Raw genomic sequence first — 7,957 nt, forward strand, 5'->3', positions numbered from 1 at the left:
TATGTCTCTTAAAAAATGTATTTGCTATGAATAATCATTGATTGTGAAAAATTCGATCATTCTCTCTCCCGCTCCATTTGTGTCACCGAGTCCATGTTTTCCAACTACTGAATCTTCTTCTTTGTTCCCGACTTTTGCATTCTAGTCACCCATTATTATCAATGCATCTTGATTGCATGTTCAATCAATCTCCGATTCTAAAAGCTGGTAAAAATCGTCTATCTCCTCTTCCTTGGCTCTGGTTGTTGGTGCATATATTTGAATGACAGTGGTATTCACTGGACTTCCTTGTATGCGTATTGATATTATCCTGTCACTGACAATATTGTATTTCAAGATGGATCTCGCAATGACTGTTTTAACTATGAAAGCAACTCCATTTTTCCTCACCTTTTCATCTCCAGAGTAATATATCATATGGTCATCCGACTCAAAATGAATGCCCCTTGCCAGTCCATCTCATCTCACCAATGCCTAGTATGTCAATATTTATGCGTTCCATTTCTTCCTTAACAATATCTAATTTTCGTACATTCATGGCTCTAACATTCCATGTCCCAATCACCAGTGTCTGCTTACAACTGTTCCTCTTCCTTTGTATTTCCATACTTGAAAACTCAACCTCCTTTGTCGTTTCTGTTATCTAAATGTGTTCTGTTGTACATAGGGTTTTCAGAGGCCTGCTATTTTAGAAGCGGATGGCAAATCCTTCTTCCTAGTCTGTCTTAATGTGAATGTTCAGGTTTAGAGAAGTATCAGACAGACCAGCAAGTTAAAGGTATATCCTTTATTGCGGAGTTAACTTTAGTGTCAGTGTTGTCCCTGCCTTTCATTTTCTCATATTTTTCTTTAAATATTTTATTCGTTTTTTAATTATGATTTAGTGAAAGTCTACAAAGAGATTAGTTTTCCTTCATGCATGCACATATTTCTTACTATACCTTCTCCACTTCACATTATAATGTTTTTTCTTATTCTAGATTTTTAATTTTTATACTTATAGTATCTAATCATCCATTCTCTCAAACTGTCCTTCTCTTCAAATATTGCAGTGCAGTATTCATTGTCTATCAATTTCTTTCCTGTTCTACCCCCCATACCCCACCATATTCATCCTATTTTTATAATAACAGTATTTTGGGACAGAAATATTTCACTCATATTTTTGAGTTCTAAACCCATCCATATTGTGTAGTGTTTTACCAGTTTATTGATTGAAATGTTGCGTTATACTACATTGTGTGTATGTGATACTATTTCTCTATCCAATTGGTTATTGATGGGCATTTAGGCTCATTCCATATTTTGCTATTGTGAATTTGGTGCAATAAAAAATGAGTGATATATTTAAAAAATATGTTTGTATAATCATTCCAAATTCTTTGAGTTACATTCTTAATAGTGGGATAGCTGGATCAGATAATGTTTCTCTTTGCTAGACTTTGAGGAAATGCCAGACTATCTTCCATAATTGTACCATTTTACATTTTTACCAGCAGTGTATGGGAGTTCTAATCTCCCTGCATCCTCCACAGCTTTTTTTTTTGTTTAATGTCCTGTTGAACTTTGTCATTATTGCTGGGGTGGGATGATATCTCATTATGTTTTGATTTGAACCTCTGTAATCACAGCAAACTGGTTAACATTGAGAAGAATGGAAATCTCAGAACACTTGATTGTGTTCATGTGAAACCTATACCTATATCAGAAAGATGGTGACTAAACGGAGAAAAGAATACTGCATGGTTCAAAATCAAGAAATAAATGTATCAGATATGTATCCTTGCTCCATACCTTTTCAACTATATGCTAAACAGATCATTTGAAAAGCTGGACTTTATGAAGAAGAATGTGCTTTCAGGATTAGAGGAAACCTCTAAAACCACATCAAAACTGTGTTTTGCAGGTTACATAAGCTTCTACACCTAAACTGAGGAGGACTTGAATCATTTGCTGCATAAAGTCAAGAACTGCAGTCTTCAATATAGATTGCTTAACAACATCAAGAAAACAAAAGATCTCCACCAATGAGTAATATAAGGTTGTTGTTGTTGTTGTTGTTGTTAAGTGCCATTGAGTCACAGGCGACTCATAGTGACCCTACAAAGGAGAATCCTCGATGCTAATATAAGGTAGAAGAAGAAAATATTGATGATGTTAAAAATTTCATCTCGCTCAGGTACACGATCAACACTCTTGGCACCAGCAGTCAGGAAATCAAAGATGAATTGTATTAAAGAAATCTGCTATCACTCAAAAGTGCTAAAGTGTAACAATGACGTCTAGAGGCTAAGGTATGCTTGATTCAGCCCATGGTCTTCTCAATTAAATGCTATGCAATCAGAGAGCTGCATTATGACTATCAAATGCCTCTGACTTGTGGTACTGCAGAAGAGTACTCAGCATATCCCAAACTGCAAAGAGAACAAGCAAGTCTGTCCTGGAGAAGGTGAAACCAGGTACTAGAGAAGAGTATGGCATATATCCTGAACCGCAAAGAGGGCAAATGAGTCTGTCTTAAAGAGGGTGAAACCAGTTTGCTTCTTGAAGGCAAGGATTTTGGAAACTCTTGTGTTATGTTGGAAATGTTGCCAGTAGGACAATAAGGATATTATGCTTGGAAGAGTAGAGGGTCAACACAGTAAAGGAAGACTCTAGATAAGATGGATTGCAATGGGGTCAGATACGTTAGAGACTTTGAAGGTGGCTCAGGACAGAGCAAAGTTCAGAACCATTCTTCATATGGTTTCTATGAGTTATAGTCGACTTGATAGCACATAATAGCAACAACAGCAGCAACAACATAGTGATTTTTGAACATTTATTTGTATGATATTTGGCCATTAGATCTTTTTTCTTTTTAGAGCATCTGTTCATATCTTCTGCGTATTTTGTGATTGGATTGCTTTTCTTTTTCTTGTCCTGCAATGGAGTTTTCTATAGCTTATAGATATGAATATGATATATTCTTGCATTATCTAGGTCTATTTTTGTTTCTTAAAGTTTTTATTGTTGTTGTTACATGTGATCAACTTGACTATGCACCATAGCAGCCCCCAAAACAATAGCTCTGAACCTTGTCCTTTCCTGAGCTAACCTTAGTGTCCCTGACACAACTGACTCCATTGTCACAGTGGCTGTTGTCATTCCACTTCATCCAGGGTCTTTCTCTTCCTTTCTAATCATAATGTCCATGACCTTGTCCCTCCCTTGCATCTATGGAGCAAACTGGTTTCACCCTCTCCAGGATAGATTTATTTGTTCTCTTGGGAGTCCATAATATGTTCAATACTCATCTCCAGTGCCACAACTCAAAGGCATTGGCTCTTCTTGTGTTATCTTTATTAATTTTCCAACTGTCAGATGCACAACAATTCAGAAAACGATGGCCTGGAGCAGGTCCACCTTTGTTTCTACACTACCATTGCTTCTTTGACACTCTGCAGAGATCACTGACAGTAGATATTTTCAAATACAACTTGTTTTTTTATGTCCTGACTTTTGGTACCTAGAGTGTTGATTGTGGATCCAGGCAAGCTGAAATCATTAACAGTCTCATTCCTTTCTCCATCTATCATGCTTCTGCCTATTGGCCTGGTGGTAAGGATCTTGTTTTCTTGATGTTTAAATACATCCTCATTGAAGAGTTTAGTCCTTGGAGTTAAACAGCAAACTCTTCAAGTCATCATCAGTTTCAGAGAGCAAAGTTATATGTATAATGTAGGTTGTTGATGAGTTTTCCTTTAATCATTATGCTACATACTTACTTCATCATAAAGTCTAGCCTTCTGGATAATGTGTTCAGCATATAGATTGAAAAGGTATGGAGATAAGACACAATCCTTTTCAAACCATGTTGTGTTTGTGGCTCATATGAATATGGATATCATCTGTCTCTCACAGCATTGTACTTCAAAGTGGATGTAAAAACTGTCTTTTTCACTATGAATGCAACCCTATTTTTCCTCACTTTTTCATTCTTGGCACAGTAGATCTGATATAGTAGATTGTCTGATTCAAATCATCTCATGCCAATCCATCTCAGCTTGCCAACGTCCAGCAGGTCAATGACAAGAAACTGTGCTGCAATCTTGAAGGCACCAGCTGCTTCGTAGGAGGATGGGAAGTCTCGTCCCATGCAATTAACTTCTGAAAACCCAACAGAGGGTCAGCTATGGGTCATTTCCAGCTCTGTGGTACACAACAACAACATTTCTGTTTTAACAATCGCCAATTTTCCTGCATTTCCTACATGTACTTTATACATTCAACATTACAATTATTAGTGGCTGTTTGCACCTGTTCTTTATTTCCGTGTTTCCCCGATATGAAGGCTCAACTTCTGGTGCTATGTCAAAATGTGTCTGTCTAAATGTTGCTGTTGTTGTTCATAAAGTTTTCAAAGTCCTGTATTTTAAGGACTGGAAGACCAACGCTTGTTGTTATTGTTGTTGTTGTTGTTATGTGCCATTGAGTCACTTACCATTCATAGTGACCCTATGTACAACAGCTCTGAACCCTTCTCTATCTTGAGCCAACCTCATTGTCTCTGACACACCAACACCACTATACCAGTCTCTGAGTCAATCTGTGTCTTTCTCTCTTGTGCTCTCCCTCCACTCTTCCAAGTGTGATGTCTCTCTCCCCATACAGGTTCCTCCTTGCAACACACCCAATGTATGTCAGGTGAAGCTTCAGAATTCTTGCCTTTAAGGAGCAGGCTCATTTCACTCTTTCTAAGATGAGTCTGTTTGTTCTCCTCACAGTTCACGGCATATTTAATACTCTTCTCCAGCAACACAACTCAAAGGCACACTGATTCTTGTTCTATTATCCTTAGCCATTGTCCAGCTCTTTGATGCATAATAAGTAATTGTGGAGACCATGGCCTGCATGAGGCACATCTGACTCTCTAGACTAACCTCATTGTTATTCAGTATGCTGGAGCAGTTCCTGGCAGCAGATTTTCCCAATGCAATTTGTCTTTTGATTTCCTGGCTGCTGATACCAAGGGCATTGATTGTGGAGCCAAGCAAGCTGACACTGTTCACAATCTCAATCTCAATTTCTTTCTTGTTTATCAGAATGCTGCCTATTTGACCAGTAGTGCAGTGTGAACATAGTTGCTATTGTTGTTAAGTTTCATTGAGACGAGTACAACTTACAGTGACCGTGTGAAAAACAGTTCTGAACCTTCTCCTGTCCTGTGCCATTCTCACAATTTCTGACACATTGAAGCCCATCACTGGTTGAGAGTTTTTCTCTTCTTCACTGTCCGTCTACCTTTCCAAGCATAATGTCCTCTCCAAGGAATAGCTTTTTCTAGCAACATGTCCAAAGTATGTAGGATGAAGTTTCATCATCTTTGCTTCCAAGAAGCGTTTGGGTAGCATCTTCTCCAAGATGCACCCATCTTTTCTTTTGACAGATAATGGCATATTCAGTTCTCTTCTGTAACAACCCAATTCAAAGGCACGCTTCTTCTTCTGTCAGAAAGTTAAGAGAAGGAACAAATTTCTGGTATAAGATACCATGCTTGGTAAAGTAGAGGGGAACAGAAAATGAAGAAGACATTCAGTGAGATACACTGACACAGTAACTGCAACAAATGATTCAGGCACAACAGCAATTGTGAGGCTGGAGCCTGACTGGCAGTGTTTTGTTTTGTTGTATAGAGAATCACTATAAGTCACAGTCCACACTTGATGGCACCTACACCAGCAACTATATTTTAAATTTATTGTGATATTCCACCTATTGTCTATGCACTATAGAATAAAGCATGACATAGTTGTCCAAATTTTAATATCTGTATTGTTTACAAAGCACCAGAAATGGCTCAGAGTGACTTTGTAATGGAACAAAGATAAAATGATAGTTTCATATCAGAAAAATTGGAATAATTCAACAATTTTATTTATGTTTATAAAACATTTTATGTATATAAAAAGTACCTAGGAAGTTCTACTTTCATGTGACAGGGGATAAGTTAATCTTGCCATTTATGGAATCATATGTAATTTACACATGAAAAGAATACACATGTTTAAGGAAATATATTATGCAATTAATATGTTAAGATGTTGACCAATGCTTGTAACTCCCTCTTGGATCCTCCTTACATTTTCAATGTCTTTCTTATTTCATTTGTTTCCCGTTTCATTGGCTCACTGGTGCCATGACTTGGGAACAAGGATAGAAAGAAAATGTCATTCATGGTTGGGTGCACATTAGCCTAATTGGAGACAGTGAATCACTGTTTCACTTTCATCTGCTCCTCCTGCTGGTGCAGGTACCTTGCAATCTTTCTTGGCATGGATAAGTTTTGACACTGGCTTTCATCATGTGGCTATGAGAATGACCTTCAAGGGTTCATATGGGGCTTCTTGTAGCTTTCTGAAGAGGATAATTTTCCAGAAGCGTAACTGAAGCTTCCATTTTCACCTCCAGTAGAAGATTCATCCTTCATTATCATTGAATCTGCTGATCGAGTAATCTATGCTTCCATTTAGGTGCCCTAATGAATTCTATGAGGAAAATATAAAACTGAGAATGAAAAATTCTACTCCTCATGATTTTATTTAATGTAAAAATTGGTTGGCGTGTTTCATTTATCAAAATAATTCTGTTTATTACCTGAAAACTGTATACTATTAATTATTTTTTTGTTAACAATCACTCATTAAATTTTTAACCTTTGGACTAATTAATAGACTACTTATTTTATATGATTATGGCTATTATATTATTAGAAAGCTCTGGTGCTATAGTGAAAGGATGTGATGTCTAAAAGTGATGTCTCTTCGGCACTTCCAATTCACCCATGGCCTCACAGGAGAAAGATGAACAATCTTTTCAACAATCAGCTGAAAGGTCACCTGTGAGTTGGCAAAGACTGGACAGAAATGAGCTGACTGAATTTTTATTAGGTGATTTTTCATCTCCATTCATTTACCCAGTCTACAATGTTATTAAAAATTATTGCCAATATTTTCCAGAAAATCAGGTTTTATATGTTTAAATAATTTTCTGATATACATAATAAAAAAGAAAGAGGAGGAAAATTTAAAAAAAGGGAAGGCATGAAGGAAAAGGAAAGGGGGATGTCAAGGAGGGAAAGAGTGAGAGATGGGAAAAGGAAGAACAACAAAAGGGGAAGAAAGTCTATTATTAGTTCTCACTTTGTCATGGTGCTCTTAGTAATTTTACCCAAGTGTTGAAAATCAAAGATATATTCTATCATACAATATTTTGTTTTCTCATTTATGTTTAAAGTCTACAGAAGTCTTATTCCTCACTGAAGTTTGATCTCAAAGAGTGGATGTTTAGTTTGAATCCTCTGCAAGTTCTATATTCCATATTTCTTCCTCAAGCTCACCCTTTTCTTCTTCTTGTGCTATTTTTCTTTAGATCTTTGCTAAGAATCCCCAGGAATGAATTACTGAAGTATTTAAAATTATTATTTCATAGATATTTTCTTCTCCAGATATTTCTTCAAGCTCAACAAGCTGTGGTACAAGAATTTTACAATATCTTCTAGCAGCTGGAAACCAAACTTAATGGGGGTGGAGGAACCATTGGGTTTTTTGTCTACAATTTTCTACCATTTTAAAAATCTTTCTGTTCCTTAAATTTTATTTGCAACTCAAATGTAAGCATCTCTTCTCAAAGTTCTATGAAAATCTGGTATAGTATTTCTATGGATTGCTTGACACCGCTGATCCACTCTGTAAATGATCTCCTTCTTTTGAATATCACTTCCCATTTGCCAATATGTATTCTACCCTCTGTAGCTCAAAGATCATTTTCTCTGACAAAATAGCAAAAGTACAGCAGGAGTGAAAGAGCTTGTTTTTCTCTTGTTGTCTGTTAATATGATACCATCTGTCCCAAGCAGCAGGCTTATGCCTACTTATGTCTTCTCCTTTGGTACCCTTGACACTTAACATGACTTGTA

This window comes from Elephantulus edwardii, unplaced genomic scaffold, assembly GCF_000299155.1.
Source record: "Elephantulus edwardii isolate Elephantulus edwardi_28Jun2011 unplaced genomic scaffold, EleEdw1.0 scaffold00012, whole genome shotgun sequence".
NCBI lineage: Eukaryota > Metazoa > Chordata > Mammalia > Macroscelidea > Macroscelididae > Elephantulus > Elephantulus edwardii.